This window comes from Suncus etruscus, chromosome 3, assembly GCF_024139225.1.
Source record: "Suncus etruscus isolate mSunEtr1 chromosome 3, mSunEtr1.pri.cur, whole genome shotgun sequence".
Taxonomy (NCBI): domain Eukaryota; kingdom Metazoa; phylum Chordata; class Mammalia; order Eulipotyphla; family Soricidae; genus Suncus; species Suncus etruscus.
This window is the reverse complement of record NC_064850.1, coordinates 99,925,251-99,948,356: the sequence shown is the minus strand read 5'-3', so window position 1 is coordinate 99,948,356 and position 23,106 is coordinate 99,925,251. Positions and strand designations below refer to the sequence as shown.

At 35.1% G+C, this 23,106-nt stretch overlaps 1 pseudogene; it reads right to left on the bottom strand.

The window, feature by feature from the left end:
- Nucleotides 1-2,991: 2,991 nt before the first annotated feature.
- On the bottom strand, nt 2,992-3,133 carry LOC126005277 (uncharacterized; annotated as a pseudogene).
- Between the last annotated feature and the right edge of the window lie 19,973 nt (nt 3,134-23,106).

Sequence of the window (23,106 nt, the reverse complement as noted above, 5' to 3'; positions counted from 1 at the left end):
AATTAAAACTATGTGTATAATTGTTGTTCTGTGTGTTCTGTAAATTGAGAACAAATTTGTTGCTTTAACTTCTGTGTCACCATTCCAGAGAGCATCTGCTAAAATAATAAACTGTTGTCCTCTCAAGGATAGAGAGGACCCTTTGCTGCTCCAGGGCCTGATCATTTTAAATGACATTCTTCTGTTTAATTGATATGATCTTTTACAACTTAAAACCCAAACCAGTTAATTGCCTGGATGCCATTAAAATAAGGTACAAAAAAATATTTAACTGAGGCTACTGTTACTATGAATCCTAACCTCATACATTTTGTATGGAATCCACTTAGGCCATCTGGGTGAGAAAAAAGTCCTTGAATTACAAAATGAATGAGCTTAAGTAATTCATTTAGATAAAAAACACTTTTACATTTTTTGAAACTCCTTTATTTTTGTTATGTTTAAAAATGCAGTGATATGACAAAAGCTGAGTGGCTTGAGAATGAAGAATGCAAAATCTAACCAGTCAAGCCTACCCTTACAGGCGGTGATTACTTGGAATTAGAAATTACAGTAACTAGTTTAAAGTTTCCTTACTATCCCTTTGGCAGAGACTGCTAGGACAGCCTTTCTCAGTAATTAATAGTATATTAATTACCTGCCTCAGAGCAAGAGAACTTTTAAGGCTAAAAAATCAGTCTTAGTTTGACAAACGAGTTCTTACTCTCCAGCAATGAAGTGCTTTGATGCATTTCCATGTAAAATAGGTTGAGGTAAGAGTGTGGTGTGTGACTTTAGGAAATGTTGGGGCATATTTCCAATCAGCTGACAGGAATAATTTTGCCCTGGATTCTTTCCTTTTCACAGCCTTATGTCAGTTTTATCCCTGCTACCCTTGATAGGCCAGAATAATAGCTGGAGCAAATTAATTGATCAACTGTGTGCTGTGTGGTGCCACCTTTATGTTTGTTGTCATTATGTCTGTCTGTTTTGTACCTAGGTAAAGACTTTTCCATCCCTTTACACCTCACTTCTTGGCCACTGCCAATATCCAGAAACCCAAGATTGTGGTTTTTTTTTTTTTTTTTTTGTGCTCCCCTACCTGGCTATTATTTGTTGCTGTCCCTATGAAATGACATGACTCCATAAAATGCCACATAAGTAATGATACAAGAATTGCAGACCCCAATATTCCTGCAGCTCAACACACTTTGTGCCCTGGAGCACCCCGTACTCTTTCAGCTAGCTTTGTACCACTTGAATAAGAGGACTGCCACTTGCAACCACATGGATTGGCTTTCTGAATGGGGCCCTGGCACAGGAATTGATTGTGGCCTGGGACTTTGCCCAGCAGCTGCATGAGACCATTGACACTTTCATTGCCTACCTAGCCACTCTTCAGTGACAGATTACTTCCTTGACTGTAGTGGTCCTCTAGAACTGACATATCTTGGACTTGATCACAGCAGAAAAGTGGGCGATATGTGTCTTTCTTGGGAAACAATATTATTATGCCAATGAATCAGGGATAGTAAAGAATACCATCTACTGAGGGATAGATACAAGAACCAGGCCATATACCCTTGGTTCCCCAATGGCATACCTCCATGGGTCTACTCAGTTCTCACCTCTATAACGCCCTGCCTACCAATTCACTGTCTAAAGCTCCCCAACCCATGAATCTTTTGCTCTATGGCCCATTGAAAACAGGTAAATTGCAAATATGGTAAGAATGGAAAAGTTTTACTAAACACCTTTTACATATTTAATACTTTGTGGCAATGTTGTTGTTTTCATATATCCAATAAAACGGGATATCTTACTAAATATGGTAAAGGATTTCCCATCTATTATACCTAGAAACTCCAAAATTCAAATGTAGAAGGTGGGTCTTACAGAACTTTGAACATCTGCCATATTTGTTTGACTTAAGCTTCATTTGCTCTGAAATTGGCTTTATATCTTAACACCCCAAAATACATGTCCCTTTGAAGGCCTCAGATGGACACTAGGGCAGAATGTGTGCCATGCTGGCTATGACAGAGGGCATATGTGAATCAAAGGGCTCAAGTTCATTGGTATGAAGGAGATGTCTTAAAGTGACAGCCACTAACTAGAAGAAAATGGGTAAAATGGCTTCTCTATCTTCACCAAGATCTAAAAGGACACTTGGGTTACACATACTGAAAGACTGACCTGTTGCCTATAGTTGAAAATACAACCAAATGCTTTCTGGAAAGGACCACATTGTTCTAAGATAAATCTAATTTAAAAGTTCCTATTTATTTTCTCCAGGTTCTCATGTTGTGTGGTTTTACATTAATAATCATAAGAGAGATGTAATTAAAACAAAAATGAGGTACAATCTCATGCACACATGAAACTCGCACACATCACAAAGAACAAGAACAATCAGTAATGGTGAGAATATAGGGAGAAATGGACTCTCATTCACTGCTGGTGGGAATGCTGTCCAATGGTGGAATGCTGTATATGGAAAACAATATGGAGATATCACAAAAAACTGGAAATTAGGCTTCCATATGATCCAACTCTACCACCCTTAGGGATATAAACTAAGAACACAAAACCACAATACAAAAAAACTTCCTCTGCATGCCTATGTTCATTTCAGCTCTATAGCCAGACTCTGGAAACAAAAGTAAAGAGAGAGATGTAGATAAACACACAGAGCATGCACCCTACATTCCCCTAATCTCCTAAATACACTGAGGTCACGTCTTTCTTTTCCCTAATCTGGCTGAAGAACATTTTAAGTATTCCACTCTCACCTAAAATAAAGTAATCTCCCTGAAGTTGCTCCTGGATGGTTTTAATCCATACATGCTTATCCTCTGCTGATGTGCCCCATGCTAGGCCAACGGGTCACAAATTTGACCAGGAACTGACATCACTAGCTTCTTCTACAACATAGGAGTATGACAAAAGTAGGATAATATGTAAACTTTCCACCTTTTCCCCTAACAAACAATTGACCAATACATTTGATTTTTTTGGCCCCCAACTCACAATACAGACCAAGCAAAGGGCCTGGGTTGAGGTGTATATGGGGTGCATTTACTGTATGCCCTCTTTCTATACAGTCAGTGTAAAGAATGCATAATATTTCATTGTGTATATGTACCATAGTTTCTTTAACCATTCATCTATTGAGGGGCATCTAGGTTGTTTCCAGAGTCTGGCTATTGTAAACACCACTGCAATGAATATAGGTGTGAGAAAGGGATTTATATATATATATATTTGGTTTCTGGGCCACACCCGTTTGACGCTCAGGGTTACTCCTGGCTATGCACTCAGAAATCACTCCTGGCTTGGGGGGACCATATGGGACGCTGGGGATTGAACCGCAGTCCGTCCTACACTAGCACTTGCAAGGCAGACACCTTACCTCTAGCGCCACCTTCCCAGCCCCATGATTTTTATATTTTATATTTTATTTTTGTGTTCCTAGGATTACGAGTGGTATAGCTGAATCGTATGGGAGCTCAACTTCCAGCTTTTGGAGAAATCTCCATATCGCTTTCCACAAAGGTTGGACCAGAGGGCATTCCCACCAGCAGTGAATAAGAGTCCTTTCTCTCCACATCCCTGCCAATCTCTGTGGTGTGAGATGGTACCTCATAGTTGTTTTGATTTGCATTTCCCTGATGATTAGTGATGTGGAGCATTTTTTCGTTTCTTCTTTTCTTCTTCTTCTTCTTCTTCTTCTTCTTCTTCTTCTTCTTCTTCTTCTTCTTCTTCTTCTTTCTTCTTCTTCTTCTTCTTCTTCTTCTTCTTCTTCTTCTTCTTCTTCTTCTTCTTCTTCTTCTTCTTCTTCTTCTTCTTCTTCTTCTTCTTCTTCTTCTTCTTCTTCTTCTTCTTCTTCTTCTTCTTCTTCTTCTTCTTCTTCTTCTTCTTCTTCTTCTTCTTTTGGTTTTTGGGCCACACCCGGTAATGCTCAGGGGTTACTCCTGGCTATGCACTCAGAAGTCGCTCCTGGCTTGGGGAAACATATGGGACGCTGGAGGATCAAACCGCAGTCCATCCTAGGCTAGCACTGGCAAGGCAGACACCTTACCTTTAGCGCCATCATGCAGGCTCCGAGCATTTTTTCATATATCTTTTAGCTATTTGTATTTCCTTTTTTGTCAAAGTGTCTGTTCATTTCTTCTCCCCATTTTTTGATGGGGTTAGATTTTTTTTCTTGTAAAGTTCTGTCAGTGCCTTGTATATTTTGGATATTAACCCCTTATCTGATAGGTATTAGGTACATTTGATTTCTTTAGTACAAGATAGTAAAGGATTAAAAATTAGACATCTCGGGGCTGGAGAGGTGGCGCTAGAGGTAAGGAGTCTGCCTTGTAAGCGCTAGCCAAGGAAGGACCGCGGTTTGATCCCCCCACATCCCCTATGGTCCCCCCAAGCCAGGGGCAATTTCTGAGCACTTAGCCAGGAGTAACCCCTGAGCATCAAATGGGTGTGGCCCGAAAAACAAAAACAAATTAGATATCTCTAGCATAAGGGACTTGATTGTTTATTTTAGATAATTTTCTCTGTTCTTTTTACCCTTAGAGTTTATACTTAGTATACGACCTCATGGGGAATAATACTTTACTTCAGGCATTACTTGTGTTTTTTTTTTTTAATTTTGTGCTGGGGGCAGAGAAGAGGAGAATATACCCAGAGATACCCAGGGATATTCCTGTTTTATTTCTTGTTGACCCCTGGCATGCTCAGGAAACCATAAGTGATGACAGAAATTTAAACAGTGATAGCTAGGATGCAAAGCAAGCACCTTAACCCTTAGACTATCATTTTGACCCCAGGTACTACTTATAGGGGAAGTTGAACATTTCAATATCTAGTAGAAAAGAGCTAGTGTATTAAACCAGCTTACTTCAGTTGGGATATCTGTGACAACTTACTTTATCAATTTCCTATCCAAATGTTATAAACATTTTCAAATGAGTATACCCTGAATTTTCTGTAAACAGATCCACCAGTGTTATTACTTAGACTTGTTTATTGTATCTTTAAATTGACTTCTTATATTTTTTAATAGTAAGTCCTTTTTGTTCCTTTAAGAGTCACAGAAAAGTTACTAAATCTCTTTACCAGCACTAGATATACAATTCCCAGGTAGATACACCAACTGGACATAGACCACCTAAAAAAAAATATCTTCTAACACCTTGCTACTCAAATTGTATCATGTTAATGGGCTTCATTTTGCTACCTAAAAAGATACTTCAGGGAAAGAAAAGAAAGGAAAGTAGAAATAAAAAAGGAAAGGAAATAAAAAGAAAGAGAAAGAAAACAGGAAAGAAAGAAAAAGAAAAAAAGAAAAAAGAAAAATACAAAAATACAAAGGAAAAGAAAGAAAAAAGAAGAAACAAAAAAAGAAAGAAGAGAGAAAAGAAAAAGAAGAAAGTAAGAAAGGAAGGAAGGATGGAGGAAGGGAGTGAGGGAGGGAGGAAGAGAGGAAAGAAGGAATGGAGGGAGTAAGGAAGGAAAGAAGGGAGGGAGGGAGGAAGGAGAGAAAGAAAGAAGGAAAGAGGGAGGAAGAAAAGAAGGAAGGAAGGAAGGAAGGGAGGAAGGAAGGAAAGAAAGAAGGAAGAAAGGAAGGAAGAAATGTTTTTTTAGGGCAAATTAAAACCTACTTTTATTTAGATGTAGTCTATGCTGATTCCTTGTTGTGAAACATATTTTCTCTCTTCTCACTATATTGACACATGCTAAAAGCATATAATTAGCATTGATTATTTTAACTTGAATATTTAACCTCCTGAGTACCCCATTAACTTCAAGTAACATCTGTTACTTAAAGCCTGAGGTCTTTGGGGGTTGGTTCCGTAGTGCAGTTAGTAGGGCCAAGCTTTGCATGTAAAGGGCTTATGTTGTCTCCCACACTACCAGAAATGACCCCTGAGTGCAGAGCCAGAAGTAAGCCCTAAGCACTACCAGATTTGTTCCACAAAACAAAACAAAACAAAGAATCCTGAAGTCTTGAGATTTACTAGGATAAAACCAAATATCTTACACTGAAGTAGTAATTGTGATTTGCAATACTCATTTATTATAGAGCATATTTCATTTTCTTACCATTGTAACTATTAGAAAGATGGTAGGAGCAATAAAATATCTAACTTTCAAATGAAGGAATTAAGATTCAGAGAACAAAATTGCATGTGACTATAGTTATGGGTTGATAAATAATGAAGTTAGATTGTGAACTCATCTTCTCCCTGCCAAATGTTTTTTCCATATCCACAACAGATGAGCATTCAACCCATGACACCAATTGCTAAAGTAGGGTACATAATCAAAACTCTCTTCTCCAAGGAAACCTGGTGAGAACAACAAAATATACCCGTCAGTCACCTTCTTCTTCAAGGAGTAGGAACAGAAGGGAGAAAGATGCTTAATTTTAGGGATAATGCTGGTTAATGACAGTGTTTTAGAATAATCAGAACTTTATACCCTTTCCAAGAGCTTTGTTTATTGGCAAGTTTCTGTGCAATCCTGGAAGTACAGCAGATGCCTGGAGTGTCTGTAATGAACTTCGCATACATTAGTATGTTTTGCTATTAAAGTTGACTGTAGTTTCTTACAAATGATGTTTTTTCCTATTTTTAAAATGGATATTTTATTTTCATAGCAAAATATTTAATAGACACACTCTTACCTGGAATCATGCATGTTATCAGCACTCAGTTTTTGGCAAGACAGGGAAACATTAAAATCTGCAAAACAATCACACATACCACATTTCCCTTAATGAGGGGAATCAGAAGGGAATTCAGACACAGCCAAAGATTTTCATTTTCCTAGAATCTGTGCATATAAACTATTTTTGTAGCATTATTGAGTAATATGCATGCAAATACTAGTGAACTCAAATAAATGTTCTATTAAGAATTTAGCCTGTATATAACTCCTTAAAGAAATGTATAAAAAGGAAATCTCAAAGTTAATTTTAAAAATTTATTATAGATTCATTCAGTTTCAAAACTCTGAATGTACATTTGAAAATTTATTTTTATATGACATTGTTACTATTTTTTATTATTATTTGGTTTGGGGCCACACCCAGTGACCCTCATGGGTTACTCTTGGCTCTGAGCTCAGAAATCACTCTTGGCAGGCTGGAAGACAATATGGGATGCTGGGGATCTAACCTGGATCTGCTGTGTGTGAGGCAAATACCTAATCACTGGGCAGCCTGCTGTTTTTCTGCACTGGCTTATTGTTTCTGAAATATTTTTTTGTGTTTGTGGTATTTTTGTCATTTGTTACTAGTGATTGTTTTTCCTCTATTTTTATTTATGAGTTTATTGATATTAGTCAATATTTTTTATTCTGGGGCAAGAGAGGTGGCGCTAGAGTTAAGGTGTCTGCCTTGCAAGCGCTAGCCAAGGAAGGACAGCAGTTCGATCCCCCGGCATCTCATATAGTCCCCACAAGCCAGAGGCAATTTCTGAGTGCTTAGCCTGGATAACCTCTGAGCATCAAATGGGTGTGCCCCCCCCAAACCATATATATATATATATATATATTTCTTTAAAAAAGGCTGTTGTTTTCACAAAGCCTTTCTGTTATCTCCTTGATTTATATATTGTTAATTTCTGCTCTGTTCTTTTTTTCTTCCTAATTAGAGATTCATTTAAAAACACTTGTTTTACCTGGAAGCAATCCTCTACCAGGGAAGACCGTACCATGGCTTTGACATGGACCTGCTCAAAAGAGACTTCCCTTAACACTAAGAAGACTTGACAACAACAACGACCTGCTTACAGGACAGGGTTCTCTGCATTGCCTTTTAATTGTGAGGTGAAATGAGAGGACTCTCTGCACCATCCTGACTGCAATATAGAATATGCAGATTCCAGGATCTTTAATATAGGAACACGATACCAACAACAGAGACTATGTGAAAAATAAAAGTGTATTGGCATTACAGACAATGACCTGGATTGGAAAACTAGTTTGCCTGGAGCCTAGAGTTGGTCTTATGCCAGGAAACTTCAGGAGTAGGTTCTCCTTGTATTTAGGCCAAGTCTTTTCCTTTCCATGTCTTTCATATTTTGGTGGGCCTATGCAAACAATAATTGCCACTCCAACACCATTTTTACTGTGCTCCTTTGACTCTAATCCTTAAGAATAACAACCCACTTAAACTTTTGAGGTTAACTTAAACTAATATGCATGTGCATGGAAAGTAGAAAAGTACTTTGCCTTCAAAGTTTAAGGAGTTACATAAGTTTTATGTCTTTAGATTGCTTTGTGTGCTGCTAAGAAATATTATGTACTACAATCTGGGGACTTGAGGGACAAGGTAATTGTACATGGATTCTGTTTTATTTTTCTTAGTGTTCTTTGGCTGAAAGTTCAAAGTTAAGATATCAGCAATGGGACTACTGAGAATTCTGTTTATGGGTGATTGTCCTTCCATTGTAACTTTACATTGTCCTGTTTCTTTGCATCTTTGTTCTCATAATTAAAAATAAAAATTTAATAAAAAAACAAAAAAACACTTGTTTTCTTGTTTCTCATGCTATGAGGCTACATTAATTATTTGAGGTTTTTCTTATTAATAATATAAACTTCTATTGTAATCAATATCCCCATTAGGATTGCTATTGCTTTGTTCAAAGTGTTCTCAGTGTTTATTTCTTTAGGTTTTTTTTTTTTCATTTCAAGAATCTTTTCTTCCTTATATGATTTCTTTGATACTGTTGTTCAGTTTCTAAATTTTGAATCCTTTACCACCTTTCTTTTTATGGTTAATTACTGCCTTATGGCATTGTGGACTGAGAAGATACTTTGTATGATCTTGGTTTTTATGACTTTCTGTTTACTTGAATTGTGTCACAGCAAGAGTTGTATTCTGGAGGCATACTGGAGAATACTGTGATTTAAATTTTTTTCACTGCAACACTATTTACAAAGTTTGTAAAACAAAATTTGGAAACACCCCAAATGTCCAAGGCAAAATTTGGAAACACCGCAAGTGTCCAAGAAGACGTGACATGATAAAGAAAATGGCATATATACAAAATGGAATACAAAACAGCTATGCGTAAAAATAAAATCATGCAATTTGCTGCCATATGAATGGAATTGGAGAATATTATTCTGAGTGAAGTCATCCAGAACAGGAACAAATACAGAATGATATTTATCATACATGGGATAGAAAGAAGTATATTAAGGAATTTTTAAAAATGCCCAAAGAAAACAGAATCTAAAAATCTGGAGGAAAAGTAGGCATTTAAGATGAAGTGAACACTTTCTAGTGGAAGGTGCAGTGTTGGCATGTTGTACCTATAGAGAACGACCAGTAACAACATCATAAATTATAGTATTTGAAATCTTATAAATGTATTAAAATAAGGCTACCAACTACCTTAACAGAAAAGGTAAGAACTAACTTCACTAGGAAATTTAAATACTCTGTGAGAAATTAGAGCTACTTGAACACATTGAATTATCTCAAACAGATCGAATTCTATAAAAATTTTTACTTTGGTCAAAATGTATCAGCTTTATTATCTTTTGTCAAGTAGAGGAATTAACTGTATTCAAATAGCTAGTTTCTATTTGTGTGCTATTTCTTTTTATTGCGTGGCATAGAAGAGGAGGAAAAAAACTGTCTACTTGAGTTCTTTTGATTTATTTTATTTTAACTATTTCTGGAAGTTAAAGAGAATAATAAAATTTAAAAAAATTTAGCATCCACCTTTTAAGTAATAGAATACTCAATATACATGTGAAGTCTCTTAAATATTCCTCTCAATAATATTCCCTATTGTGAACACTATAGTAATCACTAAATTGTAGTAGTCACCCACATCCATTTTTTTTTGTTTTTGTTTTTGGGCCACATCTGTTGATGCTCAGGGGTTTCTCCTGGCTATACCCTCAGTAATCGCTCCTGGCTTGGGGTGGGGGACCATATGGGATGCCGAGGGATCGAACCATGGTCTGTCCAAGGTTAGAGCTCCTCCAGCCCCTCACACATAATTTTTGATGTATGTATATGTATAAATAATATGTTAAGCAATTTTCATATACATATGTGCACACACACATATACACCCACCACATATTTTTAGAATGTTCATTTAAATGTAAGTTAAAAGTAACTTTCTTTTTCATTCACTGCCTTTATGTAATTTTTTTTTGTTATTTTTGAGGCTACAACTCAGGGGTTACTCTTGGCTCTACACTTAGGTAATACTCTTGGTTGTGTTTAGGGGACCATATCAGGTGTTGTGAATCAAATGTGGATTGGCTATGTGCAAGGCAAGTTACCAGCCTTCTCCACTATTTCTCTGACCCCTCCCATAAACTAACTATATACGTATTTCCTCATTCTTTTCTGTTTTTATTTTTTTAATTTTTATTTATTTATTTATTTTTATTTTGGGGCCACACCAGGTGACACTCAGGGGTTAAACCTAGCTATGCACTCAGAAATTGCTCCTGGTTTGGAGGACCATATGGGAAGGCAGGGAATCAAACCACAGTCTGTCCTAGGTTAACACGTTTGAGGCAAACACCCTACCACCTGTGCCACCACTGCTCAGGCCTTTTTTTCTGTTTTTAAGGGACATCTTTACAGCTCTCATACTTTTTCCAGAAATTATTGATTCTAAAAGTTAAGCTTTACAGTAGTTTATTAAAGTTTATTAGTAATTTAATATAGTTTATTAAAGATAATATAAAATCTTCTGTCACGTTAATTTAGATATTTTTTATAGTTCAAAATATACTAAAAGTTGAATTATTTCACAGAAGACTCAAGTTTTCATTCATTGATAATCTTGCATCATTGTTTTGCTCCATTCCCACACATATGCTTTCTTTTTTGTCCTGTGTTTGGATTAAAGTGGTAATGTGTGAACCACCTAAAAGGCTTTTTTTTAACCTGTGTAAAATTATAGAAATATGGATATAGATAGTGAGAGATAATAGTGTTGGAGTTGAGATAGGGTTAGAGATATATAGAAATATAAAGATAGATAGGTAGATATACTCCATTCTAGATTACTGGCATCTTCTGATGAGCTTTAATATAAGCATCCTTTGTTCAATTTGTTCATTTTTTGAAGCCTTCCCAGGGTTGTTCAGGGATTGCTCTTATCTCTGTGCTCAGAGATCACACTTAGTGGTGCTTGAGAGAAAAAGTGGGATATTGGGAATTGAACTAGAGTTAGTTGCATACTAGGCAAGTGCTTAACCTCATGCTAGACACTAACTATATCTCTGGCCCTGAGCATCTTTTGTTCCAATGAAGTCACTCTCAATAAATTTCTGATATTCTCCTGGCTTGGACCAGGCCATTAGATAAACAAAACCATGTTTAGAGTCTTGGAAACTTCATTCTTGCTCTCCATCCTGCAGAGATGAGAAATGGCCTGAAAAAGAAGTTAACAGCAATCATGTCAACATCTTGAAGTGTTGAAGTTGGTAAACTTATTCATATATTGGGAGAACAACAACTTCCAACTCCACAAAACAATTTTCTCTCCCAACTCTAAATCTACATACCCCTTAATCTGGTTGTCTCTCTACTTTAAATAAACTGTAAAATACAGTTAAATATCAAAGCTTGAGTTCTGTAACTCATTCTAAATTACTCAAATTGAGAAAAAATTGAGATCTATGATTTATATTCCAGCAGTCAGAAGCACAGGTGACAACTCAGACTTGAAACTGACTTCTGAAGTGTAATGATAGAAAACTTCTGGAACAGAATGCTTAGTTTAGAAGATATGACACTATCTTTAGATAATTACTGTCAAAACTGAGTTAAATTTATTATCTTCACGAGATATTGCAGGAAATTAATATAACTAATTTAAAGACATAACTGGGCTGGAGTGGTATAGAGCAGTAGGGCATTTGCCTTGCACGCGGCTGACATAGGACAGAGCTCGGTTCGATCCCTCGGCATTACATATGGTCCCCCCAAGTCAGGAGTGATTTCTGAGTGAATAGCCAGGAGTAACCCCTGAGCTCACAGGATGTGGCCCATAAACAATAACAAAAAACATAATTAATTTAAAGAACAAACAGAACTGCATACATTTAGTGAGCATAATTGAAGTGTTGTACATGAAAACAAAAGATGAACACAAGAGGAAAACTGACTTTTTCCTAAATGAATGGAGTAATTGAACACTGACATTGATGAGATAAGCTCTTTTCTTCTGATCAAATGTTGAGTGGTTCCTGTCTAAAAGATACTTTAGGAGAAGCTTTTCCTGAGGAGTGACACTCACTAAACCAATTTATTTTCAGTTTTCTCAACAGTCAATGGTTTCTGTTGATTCTGCCTTCTGGGGTTTTTCTATAATCTGGCATGATCTGCATCCATGAGTACAAACATTATTTTCAAGATGACATACATCTTCACACATAAAATCAAACTGGACAGTTTTCCTTTTTTATGGAAGTCCATTTTGGTAACTGTATTTAAATTTATTAAAATTTGTTCTATCTCAGTTTTCAAATGTAGTAGTAGAAATCTGAACAAATGGTCTCTTCACTTGATTTTTTTTGTTTATTTCATTATTGTGCTAACGGGAAAAAAAAACTATCAAGAAAAGTAAAGACAAATTACCCCTTAACATCTTTGTATATTAATACTAAATAATTATTTATTTAAAACAAATGTTTACATTGCTTATAAAGCAAAATTTAAACTGGTTCACAAATCTCACCACAACATTCAACACTAGTACTGCAGAGAACAATAGTTGACATACTTTAAGTATCATGACCAAAGTATAAAAAAATAAATCAGTGGTCATACAAAGAACTTAGCTATTGTTTCCACAAGTCCCTCTAGGAAAAATTGCAAAGTATTAGTTCTAACTAGGCAAACTATAACAGAAATTAAAGGGAATCTAAGAGCTAAGAAGTTAAATATGATGACTAGATTTCTAAGAGTTTATAAATATTGCTTTAAAGCATAAGAGTGAAACATTAAAGAAAAAAATGACAAGAGATAAAATTGACTGTTAATCAATATTGAAATTGAAAGATATGATTTAAAGCTAAGGAGTTAGACTTTTAAACTATGGACATAATTTCAAAAAGTTAAATATGTATAAGTATTATCTATTGACAAATAAGAAATATGAATAAATATTTAAGGGATTTTACATGTTTTTAGCAATATTCGTATTCACTTTTCAGAAAGACCTATTTTCACAAACTGGGGAGAAAAACCCCCAAGATAATTTGCTTTCACTGAACGAAGAAAGAAAGGTGAAATCAGCAATGGTTTTGAAGCAAGCATTCAAGATTCATCCCCTGCCCAGAGCAACCAGACAGGCATTGTCACGCTCTTTTCCTAAGAAGTAATTTTTATGGGCATTGTATGTATATATGTATCATATAATTTCTAGCTATCAGTATTATTTTAAATTTGATGTGTTACTTCATTTGATTTTAAGGCTATTTTATGTGTTTGGAAGGTTCAAATATCTTCCATTTAAATGAATTGTAATTAGATCACCACTTTAGCATCTTCTTAGGAATGTCCAAATTTTTGTTTTTTGTTTTGTTTTTGGGCCACACCCGGTGATGCTCAGGGGTTACTCCTGGCTATGCACTCAGAAGTTGCTCCTGGCTTGGGGGACCATATGGGACGCCGGGGAATCGAACTGCGGTCCCTTGAAGGCTAGCGCAGGCAAGGCAGGCACCTTACCTCTAGCGCCACCGCCAGGCCCCGGAATGTCCAAATTTTTAATGGCCAGAAAAATTTGTATCAGGTTTATGTATTTATTTAAAAATACAGAACAATGGGGCTGGAGAGATAGCATGGAGGTAAAGCGTTTGCCTTTCATGCAAGAGGTCATCGGTTCGAATCCCAGCGTCCCATATGGTCCCCTGTGCCTGCCAGGAGCAATTTCTGAGCATGGAGCCAGGAGTAACCCCTGAGCACTGCCGGGTGTGACCCAAAAACTACAAAAAAAAATACAGAACAGAAAATAGAATCATTTATGTGGAGTATTATGTGTAATACTGCATATAGACACATTATACAATTCAAATATATGTCTTAGGAGTCTAAATGAAAAAAATAACATATTTTCAAAACAAAATCAATAGTACATTTGTTCTGAAATGACTGATACTTGATGTTTGTACTATTTATTATTAATTAAGTATATAAAATTTTAAAAGAGCATATTTTATATTTGAGAACATTTGAACACACTTATCTTTATTTTCAGTTACAATAAAGAGATATTGCATTCTTGATTTTTGAGGTGTGGGCCTATCCCTAGCAGTGCTCAGGAATCATGCCTGGCAGTGCTTGGAGGACTGTATGAATTGTGGGGGATTGACTTACACAATAAAAGTAACTTATTATATCTCTGGGTAGTTTATTTTTTTTGGTATACACCTGGTGGTACTCAGGTATTATGCCTGACACTGCACTCAAAAATTACTCCTGGCAGGCTCAAGGACCATAGGGATGTCAAAGATCCTACCAGAATCAGCCATGTGCAAGGCAAATGCCATTCCCACTGAGCTATTGCCCCAGCCCCCAACTTTTTTCTGATGTAATACATATTTTCTTTTTCAATACTGAAATTCTTCTGTTACAAATGTATACAGTAGTTAACATTTAGTATATCTCCCATGTAAAGAAAATAAAATTCTCAGAAGTAGCATGTGAATTTTATGAATATGTATATACAAAAATTGATATGTCTTCTTTTCTTCAATACATGGATCAAACCAAAGCTTTATATACAATTTAATGTTCTGTATTTAATGAAAATATGACAATTCATTTAACTATTTAACCACAAATTTAAACTAGAATCATGCCCTTTATCACACTTCTAAAATATACTAATATGCTGAATTGCTATCAGAATTCCTATGCTGTTCTTTCAGATAGTGTTGCATTCTAAACAATTAAATAGCTAACAGGAATAAAGTTTTGTTTTAAAATCAGATCAAATTTTACAACCTGTATTATATACAATACATTATATTAATGATAAAATGGAAACAATGGTGTCTACATACATTTTTATAAAAATATATATCTCCAAATTTTATGGTAAAATTAAGATTCCATAGGCAAGAACTCACTAAACAGAAAGACCATTTAATAATGTCCCAAAAGAAATCACCAAAACTAGTATGTAATTTATATTAAGAAATAAAAGTATGGATGTAATATTCTTTTACCAGGAGGAGTTAAGAAATAAAAGATTATGGGGCCGGCGAGGTGGCACTAGAGGTAAGGTAAGGCCTTGCAAGCGCTAGCCAAGGAAGGACAGCGGACCGCGGTTTGATTCCCCAGCGTTCCATATGGTCCCCCCAATCCAGGGGCAATTTCTGAGCACTTAGCCAGAAGTAACCCCTGAGCATCAAATGGGTGTGGCCCGAAAAGCAAAAAATAAATAAATAAAAGATTACATGAAAAGATCTAAAATGAAAACAAAGTCAAATATAATTGCATATAGAAACACAATTGTAAACTGAAACCAAAATATTTAAAACTTTTCATTTTTACTCAGTTAATTCATCATTATGAAATAAGTTACTTCTTTTTTACCCACAATATGTTGATGTAACCAAAAACACAGTTATACAAATTTAGCATGCTTCCATTCTTCTTTGTCAATCAAATTTTTGAAAGGCTTACAAATTATACATTAGTCATAAAAATAAGAAAATAAAGCCTTGAGGTATGGGATGCGTACTGGGAACTAGGGTGGAGGGAGGTCAACACTGGTGGTGGGAATGGCCATAATTCAATGTCACTAAATGCCTGAAGTACAACTATAAAAGACTTGTGATTCATAATGGTCTCAATAAAAATAAAGAAAGAAAATAAAGTGTCAGGTTAACATGATCAGCAATCACCTAACTAGTCTAAACTAAACATTGATGTGAAACACTACAATACCTAGCACAAGAGAAACAAAAATAAACAAAGATAAAGGGAAATTATAAAATAAACTTCAGCAAAACAAAGCCAAATAAACTAATAAATGTATTATATGGTGTAGCTTAAAGTGTCTACTTTCACTATGTATATTCTCCAAAGTGAAAATTGGTCAAATACAAAATGAATAGTTTCTTGGTTACAGTGCTTAGAAAGCAAGTAATATATCCAGTCATCAAGCTGATATGTCAGCTGATGCTATATATACTGATATATAGGATTTGTGGCTAAAGAGCATCAGAATTAAAAAGTAGCTGAGTCTAAATTTTTCATCATCCAATAAAAATTTGGTCATCTCTGTTTTATATATATATTCTGATTTTTGTAAAGTTTGTCTTCCTTTCTCTTTTTTCTCCCCTACATCATTGCATTTTGATGTTTTAATAAGATTTCTTTTGTCTCCTTATAAGTATACTTGTCTTCCAAATATTATATACTTTACCTCATTCCCTCTCAATTTCAAAACAGGTAAGACTCAAGTCCATTGTGCAAAGTCCATGACTCTCCCACAGTTTGAATTTTAACTGTATTTACTATTGTCATTTTAATTATAATGTGTCTCTCAGTATTCATTTATTTGGGTGTATTTTGTTTGGAACTCTTTGAGCTTCCTGCTGGATTTAAGTATAGCACTCAATTTTCAGACTGGGAACATTCTTAACTATAATTACTTAAAAAATAATGCTTCTCCTTTCTCTACTTCTGGAACACCCATTATGTAGGAAGTTGTACCTATTATTCTTGAAGTTCTTTTACAGATAACTTTAGTTTTCTTAATTTTGATTTTCTTTTAGTTATATGTATCTTATCCTCAAGCACAGATTTTTTTTTTCATTCTGTTGCTGAGCTCTATTACAATATATTTAGTTTGCCTACTATGGTTTTCATTTCAGTTATGTGTAACATTTCTTCAGATTGTATCTTATACTTTCTTTTTTATTATTGGTGATGCTTTTGAGTACTTGCATAAATTTGTTGAACATCCCTATTATTTCACTTTGAAGTCATTATTAGCCAAGTTCTTGTGTGTAGAGGAAGCTTCAGACCCTAATCCCTGGGGGATTGGGGAATGCTGGTCTGAAGTAACACCAACACAGAAAATAATCCACACAGGTTAGGGAGATAAAACAGGTTCAGGAACTTCCACCACAATATCTTCCAGCAGGCAAAAGAGCACCAACAGGCAGTTAGGCAAGCTGTGGGTCAGTATAGGAAGAAATCTCTCTGATCTAAGACCTTTATTGGGAAGAGTTGGACCACCTCCCATGGCTGGAGAATAGTTAGGGGTAGAAAAGTTAGGAGCCAATCCAGAGTTTCTTCTCACCCAGGTAGGACAAGCACATGCAAAGAAGAAATATCCTGAGTAGGTTGAAAACATGTTACTCCAGCACTATGGATTGAAGTCTTTTCAGTTTTGGTTCATTTTTTTTTCAGATCAAACTTTATTGTGACTTGTGTGATATAAGGGATAGGGTGGGGGCTTGGTTTTACACTGGCTAAGTATACGCATATAATCTTCATTCGTTAATTCTACCCAGAGTTTGTGGTGCTGCATTTGTATTTTTTAAAATTATTAGAGGGAATTTGTCATCATAAACTTACTGTGCAAGCTATTATCAGATAAATAGACTAGTAATGCTACCCAGTTTGCAATTGTCAATGCCTGACCTTTGTTGTACTGTCTATGCCACCCAGTTTCAGTAGCAAATAGGGAACTTACATTCAGGAGCATCCACTGCACTGGTTATTTTAGTGCTTGCAGATCTGTTGTCTACTAAATTATTTGCATTACTAGCTGTTTGTCAAACCCAAGCTGACCTGCAAAGAAATACCCTATGAGCCGATGCCAGATTTGAACAGGACTGATTGTTGGGAAAGGGGAAAGCGATTAAACCACACCTCTGTGTGCTCAGAGGTTATTTCTAGTTTTGTGCTCAGGAGTGACACCTGGCTAAGCTCACAGGAACTATGTGATGCCACATTTGAACTGCAATCAAAAGACTGCAAGGCAAATACCTAATTCCTGTATATGTCCAGCTTGACTAGGCCTGATATCTAGCAATATTAAGTTGTTCAATTAAGAGGTGTATATGTGCAGTACTCAAATATGATTGGGAGGGATCAGATTTACAGCATAAGTCACGCAACTAAGGTAAGTCACTCTACCCTCATCTTGGAATAGTGGAATTTGTCTATAGACTATTTTCTTTTAAGAAATGACTCAGGGAGGCCTGAAATAAATACCACTTTTGGATACCTTGTGTCACCTTGTTCTTGCCTCTAGTCAAGATGAGTAAGAATGAAGCCCCAAGCTGGTGCCCTTTTCCTACTTGTTTGACTATACCTGGGCAAATGTCTCAGTAGCTTCTGAGTACCTCTTCTTGGCTATGAGTTTGGCAGCCTTTCTGAAATGTTCTACAAGAGAAAATTTGCTGCAGATGACCAATGGCCTCTCCCTTACATCTTGTCAGTGGAGACTCATACAAGATTCTTCATTTATTTTTCTTGCAACTCTATTGAGTGGATCACAGAACACTCAAATTTATGCCTTTTCTGTTGCTTTGGCTCTTATTCTCTTTCACAAATCATAAAGTAAAATATATAATTTAAGAGTATTATTTTTCTCTTTGATATAAACAAATCCAAATATTGAAAGACCAAAAGTAATTATATAGCAAAAATCATAATACACAAAAATTTAAGTAATATATGTTTTTCAAGATATAACAGAGAGTATTAAGCTGGCCAAAAATCTTTAGAAAAGATAAAATTATAATTGGTCTGGAAGATGTATGGTTTATCTTCAAGAGGAAGAGGATGAGAGGGCAATTAAAACAAAGTAGAAAAGTAATATTTGATTTTATTATACATGAAGTATAATTTAAATAAGCCACATATGATTTCATACAAAAGATCTACTTCAGAAAAGAGAGATGCTCAATTCACCTTATACAAGAGATGTACCTTAATAAGTTTTGTTGTATTCCATAAGCACAGTTTTTATTCAAGAGAGGATCTTAACCAGATAGCACTTTTTGAATTAATAAATAATGACTTACCAAATGGACAGACAGAAATAACATCTTTTTGTTATCTCTTTAGATTTAGGGAAAGAACAGAAAAGCCTGAAAGTTTGACTCTGTTTATTATGTTAAACACATTATTCCATTTTGTCCAACTACCCTATGACTATAATATTAACCACATTTTAGTAAAGAGAAAATTGATGTTCGGAAATGCTAGATAATTTCCTAGGGACACAGTTGGCATTTGGCTGAGCCAGCATTTGAATTAATATCTAATTTACGATTCCATTTATTAAGTACTATATATCACACTGCCAAAAACAGTGAACATGAAAGTAAAAAAAATAATGTGCAAAGATAAACTATTTCTGAAAAGACTATCCAGAGAACAGTGTAGTGAAAAGAAAGTAATTTAAAATTAAAATTTGAGAGTTGTTAAACTTAGTTGACTAAAAGTTCTAACAAAGTTAGAACTGAATTCCTAAATGAATTACTAGAATTCCCTGTAAGTAGTTTTTCTTTTGCATTTATTTTTTGGGGGTTTTTTTTGGGGGGGCACACTTTGACACACAGGGTTTATTCCTGCTATGCGCTCCTGACTTGGGGAACTATATGGGATGCCTGGATAGAACTAAGGTTCATCCTGGGTCAGCCACATGCAAGGCAAATGCCCTACTGTTGTGCTATTGCTCTGGCCCTTTTATTTTGCATTTTTATGAACAAATAAAAATTTCCCTAGACATTGGGATTAGTTTATCTAGCACATACGTATGAATATTCAGATATGCCAATAACTCAGTTGTGACCAAATTATAATTGTTCCTAATGCAGTATATTTATTTGATATTTTAGTTATTTCCCTTGACAATAAATATATAATTTTTCAAAAGCCTACTGCTCTTTTCTGGCCTTTAGAGAAGTGAAAATCTTTCTGACCTTTAGAGATACAACTTTGAAGTCTTTGTCAAAATCTGTTCCAGGAAAAAATTTATTATACAAGAACTGGTAAACTATGCAATAGAAGACCCCTAATTTGAAGAGTAAAGGGGGAATATTTGAATAGAAAATATTTTGTTATTTTTCACCCCTGGGATCAGATGTCGAGAACTTCAATGTAAAATATGCATATCCCTGATCTGTAATTAGTTCTAATTATTTTTTTCTAATTTCCTACTTCTTTAAACCTGACATTACATTTAAGAAACATACAATAAAATACACCATGCTAGAAATCTTGCAGCATTCTAGCTCATTTTTTCATACTTATATTTTAAAATTACTAAAATACAGACACATATTTATTGACAAGCTTCTTAATTCCAGTAATTGTACAAAATATTTGTTATCTCTGTTGGCTGTACTAGGAATGAAACCTTGGTCAGTCCAAGGGTCTTACCCACTAGACTATTTCTTTGATCCCAATTAAACAAGTTTGTAGCTTACTTCCATTAGTAACCTTTCTAAGAAAGTACAAAATAACACTTCCTGGGGGTTTTAACTAAAAACTGCCAGGTTGAATTTTCACAGGAGATTTTGTCCTACTCAACATCTATGAAAATAGTTAAAAATTTTATTTTGAAAGAAACTGTAACCCCATAACATCACAAACTTAATAGAAAGTCAACAATATAGCTTTAATGACACAAAAATGAATAGAATTAGCTAGTTAATAATCTACCAATAGAAAAAGCTAAAAAATCATGGAACCAACAAATAATACAGAGGGTACCATGAATGCCTTGGTAAATGCCATATCTGGATTTGACCCTGGTATCATGTATCATCCCCAGGAGTGATTCCTGAGGAGTGCTGAATACAGAGTGCAGAGCCTGAGTAAATCCCTGAGTGTGGTCCAAACAGTAACAGAAACAAACATATCAATCCATAGACACTACAAATATTTCATGGAAAAATCTGGTTAGCTATATTAAAAAAAAAACACCAACAAAAAAGGGATAATGAAAAATAGGGCTGATCAAAGACCTTAGGAATATTTATATTTATACATCTCTGCTTGATATATCTAAACTAATACCTTGATGTTATATAGAGGAAGAAATCTGGAGAGTTATCTTACTTTTTTAAATTAAAGAACTATGATTTATAGTTATTGATAGTTTTTATAGGCATATGGTATTTTGATACCAATTGCACCATCACCACTATTAAGTTCTCTCCACCAGTGCTCACATCCTCTGTCCCATTGTCCCCTCCCTGCCACCTTTGCAGGCACAAAGTTCTGTGGTTTTTATTTAGATATGTTTTTGGTATTATTGAGTTTGTGTTTTGGATATATAGTTAGATCACTCTCCCACAAACCTGGCATAACTAAGGTCATGACTCTTCTTCCCCGATTATTTCCTTTCTTCTTCATGTTCCTACTTCATTTCTCTGTCCTTAAACTCTTCCTATACTTTGGGGTATAGTTATAAGACATAGGCATAACCCTATTTTACTAAATTACCTTTCCTAATACAATTATATACCACAGATGTGAGATCACCCAGTGTTTGTCTTTCTTCTACTGGCTTACTTCACAACTGAGTATGAAATATTTCAATTCCAACATGGATTTTAGCAAATTGCAAGATCATTATTCCTTGTAGCAGCATATTTTCCATTAAATATATATCACATAATCATTTTATCTATAGTTGGAAATTAAGGTGAATTCCATATTTTAGCTATTATACTAAGTGCTGCAATGAATAATGGGTGCATATGTCTACTTGAATGAATGCTTTTGTGTCCTAGGAGTAGATAGTTGCCCAATAGTGGAATTACTGGGTCATATGGCAGCTCAAGTTCAAGTTCACTGAAAATTTAGTTATCTTCTTGTGAGCAGCAGTCTCAGTACTGGTAATCAATTGAACAGAAAGATTGCTAAGGGACCATGGAGAGTGACATACTTATTAGTTTAGCTACCCAAAACTCATGCCACCAGGTCATTCCCTAAAAACAAGTTCGAGATAAGAGTATGACCAGTTCAAGATAAGAGTATCTAAAGATAATAAAGCTAAGAGGTAGTAAATAAAGCATCCTAAATACTATTTTATAAAGACCTAGTCAATAAGCACACAGGCATACATAATCATATTTTATTGTCCCATTAATTAAACATAAACAGATAATAACGTATGATAAAACATAATACAGTGTAAGAAAAAAACTATAAAAGTAAAATTAAAAAAAAAAACAATTGAAGAAATAGAAGCTAGTGAGGAAAGATTTAAGTGTATATTGTATAAATATATTTAGGGAAAAAGTTATTTTAAGCACTTAAACCAAGTAAAGATGTTATTTGTAACATAGATACTAAAAATCTGATAGCACAAATTTTTTTCAACAGTGTGTTTAAAAAATAAAACTAAACTTACCATACAAAGAAAACTAATACAAAGATATAGAGAAGAAAATGATGACATTTTTTAAAGTTTCAGGATTTCCAGAAAACTGAGTTTTATATACAGGAATGGCAAAAATGCAGAAATCAACAATGAAATAATTCTAGAAAAAAAATTCAGAACTGCTTCTATCTCAAGATATATTTAAATCCCTGACGAGACATGGAACTAGAACCAAGCCAACAGACATCATTGCAAATATTTTAAGCCTAGAATAAGAGAAAAAGATTAACTCCATCAATTTCACCTTACGAAACAAATAAACACCTAACTGATATATACTTGTTGGTGCCCAACCTAGGGTGGGGATGAAGCCAGGGACAATGGGACAAAACGAAAATTTAGACATCAAACAGAATCTGGCTCCTTGTCATTTCTTCTTTTTAAAATGGGAGAGAATAAGGAAATAAACTCTGCACCAAAGTTTCCTTGAAAAGTGGGGAGAGCACTTAGCCCCAGAATAAACTGGAAATATCAAACAAAAGGGTCCTCACTAAACCTCAGTCCAGTAACAAAGACTGAGAGGGCCAAGGAGGCCTCTTTGCTTGTTCCCTTTGCACACAACCCATGCCCAGACTTCAGGTTTACTGTCAAAGCAACAGTCAACCAGCAAGTCCAGTGCTCCCTTCCAAGGCCTTCCACTCACTCCACGAGGCTCAGGACTCTCTGAAGCAGGAAAATAAAGCAGCAAGAGCTGCCTTTGCCATTC